The 22,532-nt window shown below is 39.7% G+C and overlaps 1 protein-coding gene across 1 annotated transcript in view; it reads right to left on the bottom strand.

Moving 5' to 3' along the window:
• Positions 1-18,488: 18,488 nt before the first annotated feature.
• Positions 18,489-22,532, bottom strand: part of GC (GC vitamin D binding protein) — a 43,728-nt gene continuing 39,684 nt past the window's right edge. Inside the window, exon 13 of the mRNA XM_005555104.3 lies at positions 18,489-18,667. The gene's annotated coding sequence lies outside the window, so the exon portion shown is untranslated. The remainder of the gene's footprint in view (positions 18,668-22,532) is intronic.

Raw genomic sequence — 22,532 nt, 5'->3', positions numbered from 1 at the left:
TTAAGAATGTTGAATATTGGCCCCCACTCTCTTCTGGCTTGTAGAGTTTCTGCCGAGAGATCTGCTGTTAGTCTGATTTGCTTCCCTTGGTGGGTAACCCGACCTTTCTCTCTGGCTGCCCTTAACATTTTTTCCTTCATTTCAACTTTGGTGAATCTGACAATTATGTTTCTTAGAGTTGCTCTTCTCGAGGAGTATCTTTGTGGCATTCTCTGTATTACCTGAATTTGAATGTTGACCTGCCTTGCTAGGATGGGGAAGTTCTCCTGGATAATGTCCCACAAAGTGTTTTCCAACTTGTTTCCATTCTCCCCATCACTTTCAGGTACACCAATCAGATGTAGATTTGGTCTTTTCCCATAGTCCCATATTTCTTGGAGGCTTTGTTCATTTCTTTTTACTCTTTTTCTCTAAACTTCTCTTCTCATTTCATTTCATTCATTTGATCTTCAATCACTGATACCCTTTCTTCCAGTTGATTGAATCAGCTACTGAAGCTTGTGCATTCATCATGTAGTTCTCATGCCATGGTTTTCAGCTATATCAGGTCATGTAAGGACTTCTCTACACTGGTTATTCTAGTTAGCCATTTGTCTAATCGGTGTTCAAGGTTTTTAGCATCTTTGCCATGGGTTTGAACTTCCTCCTTTAGTTCGGAGAAGTTTGATCATCTGAAGCCTTCTTCTCTCAACTTGTCAAAGTCATTCTCCATCCAGCTTTGTTCCATTGCTTGGGAGGAGCTGCATTCCTTTGGAGCAGGAGAGGTGCTCTGGTTTTTAGAATTTTCAGTTTTTCTGCTGTTTTTTCCCCATCTTTGTGGTTTTATCTACCTTTGGTCTTTGATGATGGTGATGTACAGATGGAGTTTTGGTGTGGATGTCCTTTCTGTTTGTTAGTTTTCCTTCTAACAGTCAGGAATCTCAGCTCCAGGTCTGTTGGAGTTTGCTGGAGGTCCGTCCATTCCAGACCCTGTTTGTGTGGGTGTCAGCAGTGGAGGCTGCAGAATAGTAAATATTGCTGAACAGCAACTGTTACTGCCTGCTCGTTCCTCTGGAAGCTTCATCTCAGAGGGGCACCTGGCAATATGAGGTGTCAGTCTGCCCCTACTGGGGGGTGCCTCCCAGTTAGGATACTTGGAGATCCAGGGACCCACTTAAGGAGTCAGTCTGTCTGTTCTCAGATCTCAAACTCCATGCTGGGAGAACCACTGCTCTCTTCAAAGCTGTCAGACAGGGACATTTAAGTCTGCAGAAGTTTCTGCTGCCTTTTATTCAGGTATGCCTTGCCCCTAGAGGTGGAGTCTACAGATGCAGGCAGGCCTCCTTGAGCTGCGGTGGCCTCCACCCAGTTTGAGCTTCCCAGCTGTTTTGTTTACCTACTCAAGTCTCAGCAATGGTGGCCACCTTTCCCCCAGCCTAGCTGCCACCTTGCATTTCGATCTCAGACTGCTGTGCTAGCAATGTGCAAGGCGCCATGGGCATGGGACCCTCCTAGCCAGGTGCGGGATATAATCTCCTGGTGTGCCATTTGCTCAGTTGGAAATGAAACTTGTTTCTTGACCTAACATATGATTTGTCTTTCAGAATGATCTATGAGCTGGGGAAAAGCAGGTGTATTCTTCAGCCATTGGATGAAATATTCTGTAAATATCTATTAGATTCATTTGGTATACAGTGCAGGTTAAGTTCAATGTTTCTTCTTTCTGTATGGAAGATCTGACTATTGTTGTATTGAGGCCTATTTCACTCTTTAGCTCTAAAATTATTTGATTCATATATCTGGGCATTACAGTAGTTTGTGCATATATATGTAAAATTGTTATATCGTCTTGCTAAATTGACCCCTTTATCATTTTGTAGCAACTTTCTTTGTTAGTTGGAGATTGTGAAGCTCTCTAAGTCTAGGCTTAGCTCTATGGTACCATGAATCAGATAACATCCCTCTTGAACCAACCTGCATTTTGACCATTTGGAACTAATTGTGTTCCTTAGAGAGTAATGTGTTGGAAAGAGCAAGATTTCCTCCAAAAGTGTCAAATGTGCCTTTGCTCTGTCCTATGTGGGGGGCTGTGGTATAATAGCAGGACCAAAATTAGTCTAATGAAGGTGGAGCTATTATCCCTTTTCCTCCTCAAAAATGGCTAGAATTGGTTGGCATCCCTAGAGTAAATCATGAAATAGGCTGCTTTTCAACAGCATAAAGACAATGCTCAGTCCCGGCCTTGTCCTTGGCTTTCTGGTCCATGGGCAGTTGACCATAGTCAAAACTAGTCTCTGAGAGTGATGCCTTGTGACAGGTTGGACCTGCACCAAGGAATCATGGGCATTGGAACCCTGGAGGGTATACACTGGAGATTCCTTGCGGCCACATAAGATCCTCTTCACCTTGCTCAACTGTTATCCCAGACCATGGGAGTTCTTGGAATAAGCCTTGGGATGTGTAGAACTAACATTCCTCATATCGAATGAAGTCATAAAGTCCCAGCTTAGCATTTTGAGGTTTCAGAGCCCATTTCTATATCTGAGTTAGAATATTTTATTTTTGTTGGATCAAGTGCAGGAGGTTAGTTTAATTATATTTATAATACTCTTCAGTTCATGTATGTTATCATCTTTGGTCCATGTAAGGCTCTTCTCTTGTTTAATTTATTCCCATTCCTCATTCTCCACTGTCCTCTACCTGTAAGTAATCATACTATGTGTTCCTATGTATAATTTCATTGTATGTGTTCTTGCTAAATATTAATTTGTTTTGCATATATGTACTTTTAATATATGTACATGGTATTGTGTAACAAATCATTGTATTTCTTGTATTTTTTGTCAGCACTATGATTTTAATATTGAGCTTACTTTATATACATCTGCTCTTTTTAACCTGTGTATATTTAATTGTCTGCATCTATCACTTTCTAGGTATATATTATTCTGGGCTGGAAACCCAGTTTATGTTTGACTCTGTCTCTACAAACAACACTGCAATAGCATTTTCCTACTTGTTTTCTTGTGAACCCTTGTGAGACTTTCCTAGGTTGTATACATATCCAGGTGCAGAATTGTGGGGTGAGAGTTATATAGGCATGTAATGACTAAGGGCCTCTAGATTCCTCTCCAGAACACATACATACTTCAGGTTGCACTCTAACCGGTAGTGAGCAAGGGTTCCTTTATCCCCATATCTTCACCAACGCTTGACATTTCCAATATTTCCAGGTTTATTCAGTCTCACAGAGGTAAAGTGGTAACTTATTATTGTTTCAATTAGCATTTCTCTGATCATTAGTGAGTTTATCTCTTTATATGCTAATAAGCGTTTAGGTTTTGTTATAATAAAATACCATAAATCAGGTACCTTATGGAAAAAATAAATTTATTTCTCACAGCTCTAGAGGCTAATAAGTCCAGGATCGAGGTGCTGGCAGATTCAGTGTCAGGTGAGCGCTCACTTCCTGGTTTATAGATTGCTCCTTCATGATGTGTCCTCATATGGGAGGAGAGACAAGGCGGATCTTTGGAGCTTCTTTTATAAGGGCACTAATCCCATTCATGGGATTAGTGAGCTCTGCCCTCACGACCTAACCACTTTCCAAAGGCCCCACCTCCTAATATCACATTGGCTTTACATGAAATTTGAGAGGATACAAACATTCAGACCATAGCAGATTTCCTCATCTATGAATTGCAATATTTTATTAGCAGACATTGCTTTTTAAAACAGTAGTAGATTTACAGAAAAATTGAGCAGATTGTTCAGAGAATTCTCATATTCTCCATCCCCTCCCTATATTCTCCCCTATTATTAACATCTTATGTTAGTAGGGTACATTTGTTACAGTTACTGAACCACAGTATATTCAGGTTTTCTTTTCCTGTACCTGAAGTCTTTTCCTGTACCAGGAGGCCACACAGAACACCACATTACATTTAGTTGTTATGTCTCCTCAAGCTCCTCTTGAATGTGATGGTTTCTCAGACTTTCCCTGTTTTGGGTGACCTTGACAGTTTTGAGGAGTACTGGTCAGGTATCTTGTAAAACGTCCCTCTATTGAGATTTTTCTAATGTTTCACTTATCACTCAACTGAGTGTATTGATTTTGGGGAGGAAGACCACAGTAGTAAAGCGCCATTTTCATTATCATACCAAAGGTACATACTATCTACATGACGTATGCCTCTTGATTTCAACTTTGATCACCTGACTGAACTAGTGTTTTCTAGGTTTTTCTACTGCAAAGTTTCTCTGTATTCATCTCTTTCTATACTTTACTCTTTAGAAGAAAATCACTATATAAAGTCAACATTTAAGGAGTGGGGAGTTATGTTCCTCTCTCTTTAAGTGAGAGTATCTACATAATTCATTTATAATTCTTTTGCAGGAGAGTTTTGTCTCTTCCATTTATTAATGTATACAATAATTTATTTCTATTAATATGGACCACTTTATGGAGATTTATTTTATATGTTGGATTATAATCCAATACTACTTTATTTTGCGGTCAAGTTGTTCTAGTCTTGGTCATTGGAGCTCTTTAAGTTGGCTTTTGTGTCCCTTTGACATGCCCTAGTTTTGTGTGTGTGTATTTGTGTGTGCTTGTGTGTATTTTGTGAGCAATTTGCATTGGTTCTAACACTACAAGATGGTGTAGGCTTATTATGTATATTTCGTCCTATAGTCCTAAACTCTTCACAGATCCCTGGTTCTTGCTATTGGCATGTGATATTAGAAACAAAGATCTGGGTGTGGGTGCCAGGCATGCTCATTGCGCTTTGGGTATTTTGTCTTTGGCACTCTCAGCTGACAGAGCAAAGAAGTATATGTGTGAGTACACATATCTGTAAATATTTCTATGTGTAACCACCTGTATCTATCTTAAATGAAACATGAGTTCTTACTGATGTTCCTAACTCGTATTCATTACTACATGGACTATTCCAGCCTCCTCCCCTTGTTCATTTGTAAATTCCTACTCCTACAGTGCGAAAGCTGGCTCCCACTATCTACCCTTCACTCAGTTACTCAATTGTTCAATTCCAGTATACATGTATAGTAATATCAGAATTTAACACATATTCCCATGGGAAAGAACTCTATTGCCTGGAGTATAGTACTTATGTGCAGTTCCTTTTGCCTTTAGTCTTACAGACTCCACTAATTTCTAAAGGTATGTAGATAAATACCTTTTCTTCCAAGTCTTTCAATCAAGTTGCATATGCAATACAGTTAGATTTTCTTGCCACAGCTTTCATTCTTTCCTGGAATCCTCAACCTCCTAAATAGTGTTTTTAAAATTGTATAGATTAAGGTTTACTTTTTGTGTTGTACAGTTTTATAGGTTTTGACAAATACATAATGCCATTTGTCCACCATTATAGTATCATACAGAATAGTTTTACCATCCCCAAAATCTCCTGTGCCTCACGCATTTTTATCTTTTCATTTTGTTTGTAGATTTTGGTGTATTTTCTCAACTTTAATGTTTTGTCAGTTTTAGAATTGTAAATATATTATCCCTACCTGCACATGTCTGTGAACTTTATTAATGATGTCTTTTGTTAAACAGAACTCCTAAACTTGATAATAAAATTCATCAATATTTTGCCTTGTGATATGTCCTTTTTGAATTTTTCTTAGGTAGGCTGTTCCTACCTTCATATTCCGAATACATTTACCTATATTTTTTTCTATTAACTCCAGAGATTTAGCTTTTATTTTTAAGTCTTTATTTGTAGACTGCCTTTGCATGTGCTGTTTGATAGGGTTCCAGTTTAATTTTTTTCCACATGGTAGACAAACTCAATACTATCTATAAAAAAATATGGCCAGGTGTGGTGGCTCATGCCTGTAATCCCAGCACTTTGGGAGGGTGAGGCGGGCGGATCACCTGAGGTCAGGCGTTTGAGATGAGCCTGACCAACATGGTGAAACTCCATCTCTACTAAAAATACAAAATTAGCCAGGCTTGGTGGTGCATGCCTATAATCCCAGCTACTTGGGAGGCTGAGGCAGGAGAATCACTTGAACCTGGGAGGTGGAGGTTACGGTGAGCCAAGATCACGCCATTGCACTCCAGCCTGGGCAACAAGAGCGAAACTCCATCTGAAAAGAAAAAAAAAAAAAAAAAAAAGAATACAACATTTTCACATTTTTTCTGACACTATCACTATAATGTTTTAAGTTCCCATACATTCCTGGGTTTCTATTTTATTCTGTTTATTTACTGGTATATTATATAGTACTTGTTGTTTGTATGGCTTTGTATTACATCTTGGTATTTGGTTAAACACATTACCACACGTTACTCATTTTTTAGGCAGATTTCATTGTAGACTTTTATGCTTCCACATAACATTTTTAATAAGAATGCTGAGTGACTAAAAAAATTAACCTGGAATTTTAATGGAAATTGTATTTAATTTATTGATAAATTTGGAAAGAATTGATACTTTTGTGATAACAAATCATTTACTCCAAGAGCATAGACTGTCTTTTCACTTACTCGGACTATCTTTTATGACTTCTTTAGAGTTTTAAACTTTTTCAAAAGCAAGAGCAGATTGTAGAAGGTTTTCTTCAGCTTTCTCTGCCCCAGGATGAATCTACTATAATTCAATCTCCTTCCCTCACAATGTTCTCAAGTTCAAGGTGGCCTTTAAGGAATGCTTCAGTCTTCAGACACCTCAAGGGCTCTCATAATTATTGTTGTTATGATTATTAGTTTCTTAAGTTATTGCTAGTTTCCTCTCCTAGCTACAGTTTTTCTAGACTTGACTTTGGAGGAGAGAGCCAGTAATTTGTTTTAAGTCACCATCCTGAAACACCCGGGCATATGGTTTGGCTGTTCCTCACCCAAATCTCACCTTGAATTGTAATAATCCTCATGTGTCAAGGGTGTGGTCAAGTGGAGATAATGGAATCATGGGGGAAGTTTCCCCCATACTGTTCTCGTGGTAGTGAATAAGTCTCATGAGATCTGATGATTTTATAAATAGGAGTTGTCTCTGTACAAATTCTCTTGCCTGCCACCTTATAAGACGTGACTTTGCTCTTCCTTCACCTTCTGCCATGATTGTGAGGCCTCCAGAGTCATGTGGAACTGTGAGCCCATCTCTTTCCTTTATAAATTACCGAGTCTCAGGAATGCCTTTTATTAGCAGCATGAGAACAAACTAATACACCTGGGTACAATTTGTTGTTAAACCTGCTTGAGAAGGCTGTATATTGCTGTTGTGTAGAAGGAGAAAGAGAAGTAAGAGAAGTCACTTACTTGATCCATTTCAGTACCTGTAAAATAAATACCTGACACTGAAACTGCAGGCCTATGCATCAGAGTACAAATGGAGGACCACATAGCATACGTCTAAATATTTAAACCTTTGAAATCTAGCTGACAAGCTGTTAAATAAATAAAACATGTTCTATCCTCCTAAGTTGGCAAATATCCCTTTAAAACAACCTGAAAATTAATGTTTAGCTTTAAATAGTATTCCTCTGAGCTCTAAAATAGAACTTGGCAGAATGAGGAGAACCACCTCTCGGTCCATGCCTGTCTCTCTTCCTTTGCAGCCCCAACTTTGCCCAGCTCTGTGGGATCACATACATATGCATGTGCAGACCTCAGCCTGCATGTCTAAACACAATCTACATTCTCCACAAATAACTGCCTCTTGACCACCCCTTGTGCCTAGAGTTTTGCTGAGAAGCAGTCTCACCTACTTAGAGAGGAGGTCTGTTCAGTTGCTGGAAGTTTGCATGCAATTCTGACATCCCAATGAATAAAATTTATCTTTGACCCTCTTATTCTGTTTTTCAGTGCCCCTTCATCTCCAAGGCTTTTCCCGACTTCCTCAGGTACTCCATTCCACAATGGGCAGGAAATATTCAGATGCAACCGCCTCCCATATGTCTCAACGAGTTGCCAGTTGTTCTTGGCCATGTCCTGTTGGCCAGCATCCTGTTCTGACTACTCAGACCCTATGCATGCCAATTGTTAAGTACTGTATTTTGAATCTCACCCCTGTAAATGGTCTTTGGTTTCATTTTTTTGCCCTAAAAATTTGGCTTTTAGGAACATGGTCAGTGATCTCATTTTTTAACATATTTCTATAAATTTGGGTCAATGTCTTACATTTTCAAGAGCACTGCATTGGAAGATAGTGAGGTGGTTTTGTTTAAGGTTGGGACTATTAAGTAAGTAGTGGGTAAGTTTACTTACAGAGTTGACTGACTTCACAACGAGTCTGAGAGGACACTTCCACATGCTGTTTTCTGGAGAGTCAACTATTTAAAATCTATTTTCCTATTCATGTGTCTCTAAAACTTGTAACATATTGAGTCCCTTGGCTTCCACTTTCAGCCAATATGTTTTTTTTTTAAAACAAATATTTCTTGGAAAGATAATATTAAATTAAGTCACTTTTGAGTATTAGTCCAATTTGAGGATCGAATAAGCATATCAAATGCAGTAATAAAATTAAAAATACATTGGAATATAAAAATAAGGAATTATTATCATCATTATCAGAACACTGGAAACCTTGAGGAGCGTTTGAGGGAGAGAATTCCAAAAAGTACAAAAGGAAGTCCAGAGCTGGTTGTTGTGGGCCTTGGAAGACATATCTTGCCTCCTCGCTGTTTGTCCAGAACCTTGTGGTTTAGAGGTGGCAGCTTGCTTTTTTTTTTTGTTTTTTACTTATTATTTGATGTCTCAACTCTCCACCAATCACTAAAGTAAGGAGAAAAAAAAAAAAAAATAGAACCCAAACAACTTACAGTGACTTTTCAATGAGAAATCAATGAATGATGTATTGTTCTCATTGTGCTTCTAAGCTTCAACTCCCAGATAGAATTTCAGGAAAGCTGTGTTGGCTGGTGAGATGAAGAAGGAGAAATGACAGATGGCAGCTCCCCGCACAGAACAAGAAGCTTTACAAGGTAATCTGCCCTGGAGCTGACTTAATAGCAGAGAGCACCATTTCATGTTAAAGAGCCTGTGCCAATATTCAAACTGTAGACCTGCCACTGACTAGTTTTCCTCTCAGCTCATCCTCAGTGATACCCTTCTCTCTACGTGGGCCATTCACTTCCTAACTTTATTAGTGCGTGTGTCTGTCTTCTGTACTAGAGCAGAAGTTCCTTTGATGATAGGGACTGTGTTTTGTAAATGCTGACTAGATGTCCAATACATGTTTATTTAAAAGGTATATTCTGCAAAACATACCATGGCTAGATATAATTTTCTTGTAAAACTAGGATAAAGGGAAATAGAAATAAAGGCTTTAAAATTTTTTTTTAACCTGATCATTGTGATTGATACCAAAACACCCTTCAGAATTGTTAGTATATATCCAGCTACCAATTTCAACATCAAGAGAGTATGCATAGAGTTTAAGAATATGTAGTGGGCTAGTTGCGGTGGCTGATGCCTGTAATCCCAGCACTTTGGGAGATTAGGTGGGAGGATTGCTTGAGGACAGGAATTTGAGAATAGCCTGGGCAACATAGTGGGACCCTGCCTCTACAAAATATAAAAAATTAGCTGGGTGAAGTGGTATGTATCTGTAATCCCAGCTACTAAGGAGGCTAAGTTGGGAGGATTGGTTAAGTCCAGAAGACTGAGGCTGCACTGAGCCATGATCAGTTCACTGGACCCCACCCTGGGCGACAGAGTGAGACCCTATTGATACAGAAGGGCTGTGCTCCCGGCTAAATCCCACCCTTAAACCTGGAACCAAGGCCCTAAGTGAAAACAGCTGACCCTGTTTTTCCACTCAAATGTTGCCTTCTGGCCTGCCACACCCCTATCCTGGGCCATAAAAATATTTCAGCTGGCAGAGCAACACAAGTGACTGAGCGCTGAGAATACAAGCAGCTAGCTGAGTGGTGAGCAGAGAAGCAACTGAGCATTGGAAACTACAGATAGACGTGGCTAACTTCAGATGTGCAACTTCGAAGAGGGGCCTGGCTCCTAGCTGGGCTTCAGGGAAAAATCACCTTCTTCCCTCACCATCTCCTTCCAATTCTCCATCCCGCTGACAGCCACTTCTATTACCCAATAAAATCTCCCGCCTACACTACCCTTCATACCTACACTACCCTTCAGTCCATTCGTATGACCTGATTCTTTCTGGATGCCAGACAAGACCCTGGGTGCCGAGAGGGCAGGGGCTGCCACCTGGGCCCTCTGCTGAGTTGGTTGGCACTTGACCATCCATGGATGGCAGAGCTGAAAGAGCATTGGTTGTAACACACTTGGATGCTGCTGTGGGGCCTGCACAGAGCCTGCTCCTGCCAGAGAGGAGTGACTGGCCTGTTTTGAGCGTTCATTAGCTCCGGTTCCCCGACTGGTTTGCACTCTCCCTTTGCCGAGGAGTGGCCAGCGGCAGGCTGAGTGAAATGAGCCACTCCAGTTCCTGCCGACAAATGGAGTCAAGGGAATTATCTCATCTTGCTATCTCAAAAAACAAATAAATTTTATATATATATGTGTGTGTGTGTGTGTGTGTGTGTAATGTTGCAGGGTCAAATGATCTGGAATTAAATTCTACCACTGAAACTTACTAGCTATTGACCATGGGAGATTATCTGACCATGCTGTGCCTCAATTTCCTCATCTATAATATAAAGATAATAGCAATACCTATCTCATGGAGACTAATGAAGATAATGTATATGTGATTATTTTAAAACATCAGCAAATTATTAGATACAATATTCATCAAAAATCGCATTCTATTTCCCCTCTTGTTGAACTTAAATATGTCTTTGGACTTCTTTGATTAATTTAATATGGTAGAAAAGAAGTTGCCTGACTTCTGAGGGTCGACTAAAAAAGGATAACTTCTGCCATTGTCTTGTGGGTAACTCACTCTAGGGCTCTTCAGCCACCACGTGAAAAATCTGACTGCCCTGAGGCTGCCATGTGGAGGGACCACCTGAAGAGACCACTTAGAGAGAGATGCTCAGGGAGTCCATCTATTCCAGACCCCAGATGTTTGATTTCTTCTAGCCCAACTGCCAAACTACATGAGTAGTAAACCTTTCAAGATGGCCTGGCCCAAGCTCCAGCCACTGCGTGGCTGCAACTGCATGAGAAACTCTGAGCCCACTCAATCCCCAGATTTGTGAGCACAGTTAATGATTGCTATTGTTTCAAGCTGTTTTTTTTTCTGGGTGGCATGTTGCTAAGCAACAGATAAGTGACTCAGTTACAAAGCAGTAAGAGCTGTACTTGACTTAAGAGAAGTTCTCAATAAATGCTCTCTATTGTTAAATCAGTCTTTGCTGTTTGCTAGTGTGTGCCCTTATTAGTGTGTCCATCTCACTGAACCTATTCTATCTGTAAATTACATGTAATAGGACTTGGGTTATCAGCCTCATGCAATTTTGATGAAGATTAGATGAGCAAATAGGTAGGAAAGTCCTTGAAAAGTAGTAAAGTGTATAAAAAATGAGTATTACTATTTGTTTTGCATGTGTTTTCCTTTCCTTAAATTTAGCAGGAGTTTAATATTGAGTAGATACTCGTACTCCAAAACTAGTGCTATTTTAAGAGATTTTTTTCTCATCTTTTTAAACATTCTTAGGAACTAAATGAAAAATTTGGATGGATTATTTGTTCTGTGTACAAAGTTGCCAAATTGACATAATTGTTAAAATCTCTGAGAATAAAATTAAAAATGCCGTATCTTGTTAACTGCTTTTCATGTTGCTCTACAGCTGTAGCACAAAGTAAGCATATCCCAGATGATTTTGTATTAATTTAATTAAGATCTGATTTCAGAATCTATTTTTGCACAGTCATCTGCATTTAGACATGTCATCCACAAGGTGGAAGCAAAGGTTTTTATCTGAAATAGGCATTTCTTTTGAGGCTTTTCACATGCAAAGATTTATACTTTTGATATTGAAGAGAATAGACATAGACAGTCAATCCATTGTTAGAGACTTTCTTACTTGAGTAGAAGCAATATATGAATCCCAAACGCCTTATCTGTGGATGGGCAATAAGGTACTACTATTGTTAGTTGCAAACTAGAACTTGCCAGAATGCATTAGTTATGAAACTAGTAACCTTGTGGTGGTGGTTGTCATGGAAGAAACAATTAGATGCTTTCTTGGCCTAATGGAGAGAAAAGAATATTTCAGATCCTAGAAGAAATGGGCAAGGATAAAATAGCCTCTGGGAAAGACAACATTTTGACCTGATTATCCATGACTGGGATTTGTTTAGTGAGAGATAAGAGTTTATTTTATAATTAAGGACAAAAATACTCAAAATGCAGTGCCAGACTGAGATAATACAGTGATAGAAATTTTTACTTGCTACAGTTTCATTAGTTATGTAGCCAACATCTTTAATCAGTTAATCTAAAATGCTTTTCCCTTTCTAATTTGGGTGAAGGCACCAAGCTTCTAAAGCAGTGATCGGCAAGATGGTTGCAGGGCAGGTTTCACTCAAGATTGCTTAAATCTGAATCTCTGAGGGGGTGCCTGGGCACTGGTATTTTTTCCAAAACTCTCCATATAATTCTAAGATGCAGCTAGGGTTGGGAATCACATTTATAGGTTGGGGGAGGGTGAGACCTCTGTGTTGGGGAGAAGTGCAGAAAAGGGAGACCAGAGATGTAAAAACAACCTTCTAAGCCTTCCTGTTTGAGCTATTTATCTCCAAATGGAAATTGGGTAAACTCTAAAGCTGATCAAATTCTTGCTTCTTTAGGGTCTATTGCTTTTGAATGAAATGACACATTAGAAAGGCCTTTCACTTGTTATGTTTTCAAATTAAAATCATCATAAAAAGCTTTGTTTCTTTAGAATTTCCAGGTGAGGTATTAATACACTAATCCCGTGAAGACCATTTAAAGTGATGGTTCCCAGGTGATATTTAAGAATCACCTGTGGGATGACCTCGGAATCCAGAGAAACACAGGAAGTCACTGCAACTTGAAATACTTTAGACCTTATAGATGACAAGAGAAGGTTTGTGTGACAGATAAATTTTATGTGCCAATTTGTCTAGGCTATGGTAATCATTTGTTTGGTGAAACATTAGCCTAGACATTGCTGGAAAGAGATTTTGCACACGTGATTAACATTTATCATAAGTTGACTTTAAGTAAAGGACCTAACCATTGATAATGTGATAATGTGAGTGAATGTTATCCAGTTGAAAGCTTTAAGAGCAAAATCAGGTTTTTCCAGAAAAGAAGAATTCAACCTCAACATTGTAACATAGAAATCCTGCCGGTGGGCCAGATGCGGTGGCTCATGCCTATAATCCCAGCACTTTGGGAGGCCGAGGTGGGTGGATCACAAGGTCAGGAGTTCAAGACCAGTCTGGCCAATATGGTGAAACCCTGTCTCTACTAAAAAATACGAAAAACTAGCCGGGCGAGGTGGCGGGTGCCTGTAGTCCCAGCTACTCAGGAGGCTGAGGCAGGAGAATGGCATAAACCCGGGAGGCGGAGCTTGCAGTAAGCTGAGATCCAGCCACTGCACTCCAGCCTGGGCGACAGAGCGAGACTCCGTCTCAAAAAAAAAAAAAGCGAAAAAATTAGCTGGGTGTGGTGGTGAACGCCTGTAGTCTCAGCTACTTGGGAGGCTGAGGCAGAGGGATATCTTGAACCTGGGAGGCAGAGGTTGTAGTGAGCTGAGATCATGCCACTGCACTCCAGCCCGGGTGACAGAGCAAGATTCCATCTAAAAAAAAAAAAAAGAAAGAAATTCTGCCTGTGTTTCTAGACTATTTCAGACTTGCCAGCTTCACAACTGCATAAGCAATTTCTTAAAATAAATCTCTTTATCTATCTCCTGTTGTTTCTGTTTCCTTGGAGAATCCTAACTGATAGAACTTGTAAACATCATTCTTAGAAACAAATTTGATATGGTTTGGCTGTGTCCCCACCCACATCTCATCTTGACTTCCCATGTGTTGTGGGAGGGACCCAGTGGGAGGTAATTGAATCATGAGGCCAGGTCTTTCCCATGCTGTTCTCATGATACTGAGTAAGTCTCATGACATCTGAAGTTTATTATAAGGGAGAATTTTCCCACACAAGCTCTCTTTGCCTGCCACCATCCACGTAAGATGTGACTTGCTCCTCGTTTACTTCTGTCATTATTGTGAGACTTTCCCAGCCACATGGAATGTGAATTCTCCATTAAACCTCTTTCCTTTGTAAGTTGCCCAGTCTTGGGTATGTATTGATCAGCAGCATGGAAACAGATAAATCCAGTAAATTGGTACCAGCAGAGTGGGGCACTGCTGAAAAGGTACTCGAAAATGTGGAAGCAAGTTTGGAACTGGGTAACAGGCAGGGGTTGAAACAGTTTGGAGGGCTCAGAAGACAGGAAAATGTGGGAAAGTTTGAAACTTCCTAGAGACTTGTTGAATGGTTTTGACCAGAAGCCTGACAGCCATATGGACAATAGGGTCCAGGCTGAGGAGGTCTCAGATGGAGATGAGGAACTTGTTGGGAACTGGAGCAAAGATGACTTGTTATGTTTCAGCAAGAGACTGGTGGCATTTTGCCCCTGCCCTAGAGATTTGTGAAACTTTGAACTTGAGAGAGATGATTTAGGGTATCTGGAGGAAGAAATTTCTAAGCAGCAAAGCATTCAAGAGGTGACTTGGGTGCTGCTAAAGGCATTCAGTTTTATAAGGGAAGAAAGCATAAAAGTTCAGGCAATTTGCAGCCTGACAATGTGATAGAAAAGAAAAGCCCATTTTTCTGAGGAGAAATTGAAGCTGACTGCATAAAATTTGCCTAAGTAATGAGGAGCTAAATGTTAATCTCTCCAAGACAATGGGGAAAATGTCTCCAGGGCACTTTAGAGTTCTTCACGGCAGCCCCTCCCATCACAGGTCCAAGGGCCTAGGAGAAAATGGTTTTGTGGGCCAGGCCGAGGCTCCACGTGCTATGTGTTCAGTCTAGGGACTTGGTGACCTGCATCCCAGCCACTCTAGCCACTCTGGGATGCTAGAGTGGCATCCCAGCCACTCTAGCCACTCATCCCAGCCACTCTTTTCATGACTGAAAGGGGCCAAGGTACAGCTCAGGATGTTGCTTCAGAGGGTGGAAGCCCCAAGCCTTGGCAGCTTCCACATGGTGTTGAGCCTGTAGGTACACTGACATCAAAAATTGAGATTTGGAAACCTCTGCCTAGATTTCAGAAGATGAATGGAAACACCTGGATGCCAAGGCAAAACTTTGATGCAGGGGCAGGACCCTCATGGAGAACCTTTGCTAGGGCAGCGTGGAAGGGTAATGTGGGGTTGGAGGCCCCACACTGAGTCCCTACTGGGGCACTGCCTGGTGGAGCTGTGAGAAGAGGGCCATGGTTCACCAGACCCCAGAATGCTAGATCCATAGACAGCTTACACCATGTGCCTGGAAAAGCCACAGACACTGGACACCAGCCTATGAAAGCAGTCAAGAGGGAGGCCATACCCTGCCAAGCCACAGGGCCAAAGCTGCTCAAGACCATGGGAAACCACCTCTTGTATCAGCGTGACCTGGATGTGAGACATGGAGTCAAAGGAGATCATTTTGGAGCTTTAAGATTTGACTGCCCCATTGGATTTTGGATTACTGCAGCCTGTTTGTTTTAGCCAATGTCTCCCATTTGGAATGGCTGTATTTATTCAATGCCTGTACCTGCATTGTTTCTAGGAAGTAACTAAGTTGCTTTTGATTTTAAAGGCTCACAGGCAGAAGAGACTTGCCTTGTCTTGGATGAGAATGTGGACTGTGGACTTTTGAGTTAATGCTCAAATGAGTTAACATTCGGGGGACTGTTGGGAAGGCATGATCCATTTTGAAATGTGAGGACATGAGTTTTGGGAGAGCCCAGGGGTGGAATGATCTGGTTCAGCTCTGTGTCCCCACCCAAATCTCATCTTGAATTCTCACATGTTGTGGGAGGGACCCAGTGGGAGGTAACAATCTTGGGGGCAAGTCTTTCCTGTGCTGTTCTCATGATAGTGGGTACGTCTCACGAGATGTGATGGTTATTATACAGGAGAATTTTCCTGCACAAGCTCTCTTTCTCATGAGATGTGATGGTTATTACACAGGACAATTTTCCTGCACAAGCTCTCTTTGCCTGCTGCCATCCACATAAGATGTGAGTTGCTCCTGTTTGCCTTCTGCCATGATTGTGAGGCCTCCCCAGCCACGTGGAACTGAGTTCTCCATTAAACCTCTTTCCTTTGTAATTTGCCCCATCTTGGGTATGTCTTGCTCAGCAGTATGAAAACGGACTAATACAAAATTACAGCGTGTGTGTTTGTTTGTTTTCAATCATGGTGAGGACCCAAGTGTTTGCATGAAGGTGATATGTAAGGTGTAAAAAATTGAGGACTTCTTATATAAGAGAAATTAGCTAGTGAGATCAGCTATGGTTGACAGTAGATGGAAATTCAAAAGCATCTGTTTAATGCTGAGCAGCACTTAGGAAGCAGGCATAAAATTTGGCAATATATTATCAACAGAGCTCTGCTTCCTAGGAAATGGAACAAATGACATCATTATGCATATAAGATCTAACATTAAAACTCTTTTACTAAAATTATAATATTTCTGTCAGCGATTCTTAATATAAGAAAAAATTGTGAAATGTGTTTAGAGTGTGCTGGAAAATATATCCATAGGAACTATGAAAACCCTATTTCAGTGAATTGTATATTTATTGACTACTTTGTGATAAAAAAACACCCAGTTCTATCATGTCAAGCATGAAAATACTTTACCAAAATGGACCAGTTTGCAGCAGTTAATGAATGATTTATAAATGTAACTTCTCAAATAAGAAAAGAATTTTCTAAAATTAATTTTATAGAGAATAATTCTGGGAAATAGTCAAAGGAAAAGGGGTTAGCAAATAAATCTGGAGGCACTGAATTATATACAGTACTCTGTGACTCTTCAAAGAAGAGATATGCTATACTGATGGTAAAACTAATTTGATCAGGGAACACATTCATCGGGTATGTCCATTTGCCTTCCATAGAATACTGCAATTGAAAACTAAGGCCTTGTTTTGTTCTTTGCTAACTCTGTGACCTAGAGCCACTGATTCACATTTTTGGAGTCTCAGTCTCCTTGTGTCTTATCAGTGCAATGATACCTACTTCTCAGAGTTGTTTGAAGCTTCAGTAAGGTCATATTCGAAAGAGAATTTTTTTAAAAACGTAAAATGCTACCTAAATATTAGCAGATAGTTTGTTGCTTTTTGACTTTCTGTCATCCAAAGAACTTCTGTTTGAGGTTTATTTCTCATTTTGAAATCTTTGTGAAAGGTAGGGCTGCACCTTCTATGTAGAAGCCGCAAGGGGCAGGCATTTTATTTCCCAGTTCCTGGCAGCTACAGGCATGGTCACTTGACCTTGGCTCACTTAATGAAATCCTCCTTCATGGGACTTAGAATTTTGAGGAGTGACAGGTATGTTAGTTAATTGGACTCAAATTATATATGCCATAAAATTGCTTCATCTATTGTATAACTCTACATCTAACATGAGGTGAATTCAAATTCCCTGATGCAATTAAGTCTACATATAGAAGGCTGCATGGTTTTTAGTGGTTTCCAAGAGGTATTTATTCTGAAAATATGAACTTCCCTTTAAAGCAGAATAGAGAGAACACTTTCATTTTCCCTGGGCAAAGAGGGCACATAGAATGTTGTATATATTTTTATATGTGACGTATTGAATTAAGCAGAAAAATCATGTTTTTAGAACTTTGTCTCTATAAATTTCTCTCAGTTTTTTGTGAAAGTAAACTTGTTCAAACTATAAAGATTTTCTTTTTGCAAGACAGATACTATTTAATTAATTCCAAGCAACTTGTAGCTGGAAGCAAGAAGGTAGTTTCAGGAGTATTTTTGTTACTATTGTTGGTTTTTGGCTGTTAGTTTCTAAAAAGTGAGACATTCTAGGCTTTATGGTGGAAGACTGTGTAACTTTTTCTTTTCTTTTTTTCAGACAGAGTCTTGCTCTATTGCCTAGGCTGGAGTGCAGTAGCGTCATCTCCCTCACTATAAACTCCACCTCCCAGGTTCAAGCAATTATCCTGCCTCAGCCTCCCGAGTAGCTGGGACTACAGGCACATGCCACCACATCCAGATAATTTTTGTAATTTTAGTAGAGACAGGATTTCACCATATTGACCAGGCTGCTCTCGAACTCCTGATCTTGTGATCTGCCCGCCTTGGCCTTCCAAAGTGCTGGGATTACAGGCATGAGTCTCTGTGCCCAGTCTACTTTTTTCTTAATGGTGCCTACTAAGCCTGAGAATCAATCAGGGAATGGAGTTTAGTGTATTGGGAATTGTAAAGTGCATGCTTAATGTTGAGTCTTTTAGAAGGAAACAGCAGAGATCTAGACAAAAACAGGCCTTATGAGACTGCCTACTGCAGCATTTTTGTGAAAGACAGAGGAATAGTTCTGAAGATCAACATTGTGCAGAGCCACATAATTCTCAGTCGTATTTATGGTTTGCATTATATTTCAATTTATTTTGATAGCAAATCATCATACTTATCATTGTATGAAGACATTGTAGCTAGAAAAAGTAGAAAGTATCCTACTTGTCTTCCCAGAAGCTCAGTGGTTTTGCTTAGGTTAGGTCATCAGAGGTCATTCCCCTGGGTGGCTCCAACTCTAGGTCTATGAGAATAATGAAATGAATTTTATGTTAGAAAAACAGAGCTAATGGGCAACAACCATAATACTGCTCAACAGATGCATATAACCTCATGCTATTTTAATATTTATGCCAAAAATGACTCTGTCTAGGATGACCCATATATCCACTATGGCCCATCTCATAGGTCCAGAATAAGAAAAAAATGTAAGACAGTCCCAATACCAATAGTGATGGTTTTATATGTTATACACCAGGGCACATTGCATGTTGTGCAGTGTTTCTTTTTTTTCTTTTTTTTTTTTGAGACAGAGTCTTGCTTTGTTGCCCAGGCTGGAATGCAGTGGCACGATCTCAGCTCACTGCAAGCTCTGCCTCCCGGGTTCACGCTATTCTCCTGCCTCAGCCTCCCGAGTAGCTGGGACCACAGGCGCCAGCACCCGCCTGGCTTAGTTTTGTATTTTTAGTAGAGACAGGGTTTCACCACATTGGCCAGGCTGGTCTCGAACTCCTGCCCTTGTGATCCACCCTCCTCGGCCTCCCAAAGTGCTGGGATTACAGGCGTGAGCCACCGCGCCTGGCCTGTGCAGTGTTTTTTAATTACATTTTTAACTGGTGATGAATGCAACTTTCTGCTGTATGGTAATAACAATTATGGCCAGGGCAAAGCTGTCAACCAGTGGTATAATGAGTCCCCCAATCATGGAATTGAGACAATAGTTCAGTAGTTTTAATTTTAGCAAAACACTGAGCGTGAATTTTTATCAAATCGTCTTCTACTTTGTATTAGGGCCAAATAGTCTCCCTTAATTTTTTCCCTCTTCCAAGACAAGATAATATAGTTATGTCATAGTTCTATCTGCACAGTATAAAAAATTCCATGTTTCATTGTCTTCGAGTTTATGCTTTGGAGTGAGGATGCAATGAGAGACACAAATCTGTTCACTCACAGCCTCAGTTCCTATGTTTTTCTCATCGTGTGAGCAACTCTCTGTGCTGGGTGTGATTCTGGTATCTAAAATATTTTCACCCAATCTGATTCTACATTGTGTACCAACTCATTTATGTTTTTGGCAACCCAGAGGGACTACTACTTGCTTCCAAAGCTAATAACAAAAAATACCAGGCTTTGTGAGCTTTATTAAGAGACAGAGATTTGCCGGGCATGGTGGCTCACGCATGTAATCCCAGCACTTTGGGAGGCCAAGGTGGGCGAATCATGAGGTCAGGAGATCAAGACCATACTGGCTAACGCAGTGAAACTCCGTCTCTATTAAAAATAGAAAAAATTAGCCGGGTGTGGTGGCGGGTGCCTATAGTCCCAGCTACTCAGGAGACTGAGGCAGGAGAATGACGTGAACCCAGGAGGGGTAGCTTGCAGTGAGCTGAGATCATGCCACTGCACTCCAGACTGGGCAACAGAGTGAGACTCCGTCTCGAAGGCGGGAGTGGGGGGAAAGAGAGACAGAGATTCTGTCTCCAAAAGTGCATGCAAGTGTGGCCACAATCAATTTGGAGCTTGAAGGCTTGAAGAAAAAGATTGATCAAGGAGACCAGTAACTGTCAAGATGAGAATTGAAGTTTTTAATAAGACTCTAATTGAGAGTGAAACTGTGTGAAACTGTTGACAGGAAGACATGAATCAGAGGTATTACTAGGGATCGGAATACCTTGAGACAAAAGGCTTCAATTTCTATGAGTGATTCAAATCCCTAACTAGAGATGGGTAGGCTTAAATGGAAATCAAACACATGGTCAACCGAAGTTGGCTTAATGGTTTTAGGAACTGCTTCACTCTAAACAATGTGCCACTTATGCGGATCACCTGTTATAGAAAAGGGAAAAATCATTGAAGAAAATGGATATTTTCTACTTGAATAGTTTAATATATGATGAAAAGACTAATCTATCTGAGGGAAAGTACTCAGCACTTACTCTGAAATCATGATGAATATATGATGAAAAGACTGATCTATCTGAGGGAAAGTACTCAGCACTTACTCTTAAGTCATTACGTTAAGACATGGATTTAGAGCAGCTCATGACTAGGATTGTGTCATTTTGGGGGTAATGCTGCTGATAGTTGAATGACTTCACAGTTGTCCAATACAGCTACAAAATTCCCCCTGGAACCCAGGAACTGCAATGAGTTGGTTGTGTTCTGGAAACCTAAGATAAGTAGTAAAGTTGTGGTCCCATTATTTCTGGATATCAAGTATCTCAGACCTATAACCCTGTGAACAAGCTATAATTTGCATTTTCAAAGCCATGTAACTATTCCTGAAATAATTGAACCTTGGTAGGCCTTCATCATTGCAGAATGCAATGGTGATAAACAAGCAGTGGATAAAATTGAGCTCAAAACAGTCAATGCATGTTACCAAAATCCATGGAAGGAATATGTGAATAATTTTAGGAAGGAATATGTGAATATGTGAATAATCCATCCTGATGATCAAAATGTATTTGGGTAGCCAAACAATTGAGTAGCACAGAAATCAAAGGATTAATTAAAGGCCAGAGAAAAATGTAGACTAACACAGGAGGAATAAGAAATTTCATTTCTTCATCTTATCAGATGAAGATAATGACCATGAACCAGAAGAATCAGTATATTAGAATCTTCATTAATTTGTCACTGACAAACTGAGTTTATCTCTTGATTTAGTTAGCATTAAACATACTTCTGAAATTTGTTCTGAAAAGAAATCTCTTGAAATCCATCAAATTATTACTTCCTCCTTACTTATCTTAGGATATCTTCTATTTTAATTAGTTTTCCCAAAGCCTGAAAACATACAACACTAAGGAAATGCACTCTGAGTTCTGAATAATAACATAGTCCAGTGAAAAACATATTCAAAATCAAAGTTATATAGCTTTCCAAATAACCCTGACTTTTAATCAAAGCTTAATAAATCTTGAAGGATGAGAGATGAGGTCACTGTTGCATATTGCGATTTTAACTCTTTGGAGATTATTACATGTAGATTGAGATAAAGAGAAAGTAGGTTCATTCAAATGGTGGGAAGATGTAATAATTTAGCAGCAACAGAGATCAGAAATTGTTTTAACTCTAGAATATTTATACTTCAAGTAACTTGCATTTTGATTTTTATCCCTTGGAAAATTATTTAGAGAACTTACTTTATCTTTAGGACATGATATTTGTATACCAAAGCACAAAAATATATGGGCAGGAAAACTTTTTAGTTTAGATTCATATCAGTAGTAGTAGGAGCATCAGTGCAACAACTTTGCTAGTATTACTGCTAATATTCATTTTTACTACTTTTTAGATATTTTATATACACCATCTCAATCATTATAACAACACTGCGAGGGAGATATTGAAAATTTCATTTTACATGAAAGGAAACTCATCTTTAGACAGGTTAGATAACTTGCTCAAATTCACAGATAGAGTGGGGATTCTAATCCAGGTTGGGTGATTTCAAAAACGAGTTTTCTTGACCATCCCCCTTGCACTGGTTCTCAGAGTGTTAATTTTCTTTTTTACTGCTTCAGAAGACTTAAACAATTAATAGTTGAAAAGCTGAATATGGCGAAATGATTTAATGTTGTTAGTCAATGGATTGGAAGGCTTTTGTTTCCACATTATTTTGGGCAGGGTTGTCAGTAAGTCAGCAAAATAAAAATTGACATTATTAAAAAGCCTCAGTTCAGCTAAGAACTGAGATCCAAATAAGTTTGCATCAAAAGTCTCAGGCATAATATGTTTAGCATAAATACAATTGAATCTGGAGAGAAAATATTTTTGTTGAAATGTGCAGAGTTCAGGTCAACTTCAGTTTAAGATGTGAACTTATGTAGGAATAAACTCTTTTATGTTCTTAGTATCTACATCTGGCATTTTTTAATAGGTGA

This window comes from Macaca fascicularis, chromosome 5 (assembly GCF_037993035.2).
Source record: "Macaca fascicularis isolate 582-1 chromosome 5, T2T-MFA8v1.1".
Lineage (NCBI taxonomy): Eukaryota > Metazoa > Chordata > Mammalia > Primates > Cercopithecidae > Macaca > Macaca fascicularis.
Note: the sequence above shows the minus strand (reverse complement) of the source record. Positions and strands in the feature narration are given on the sequence as shown.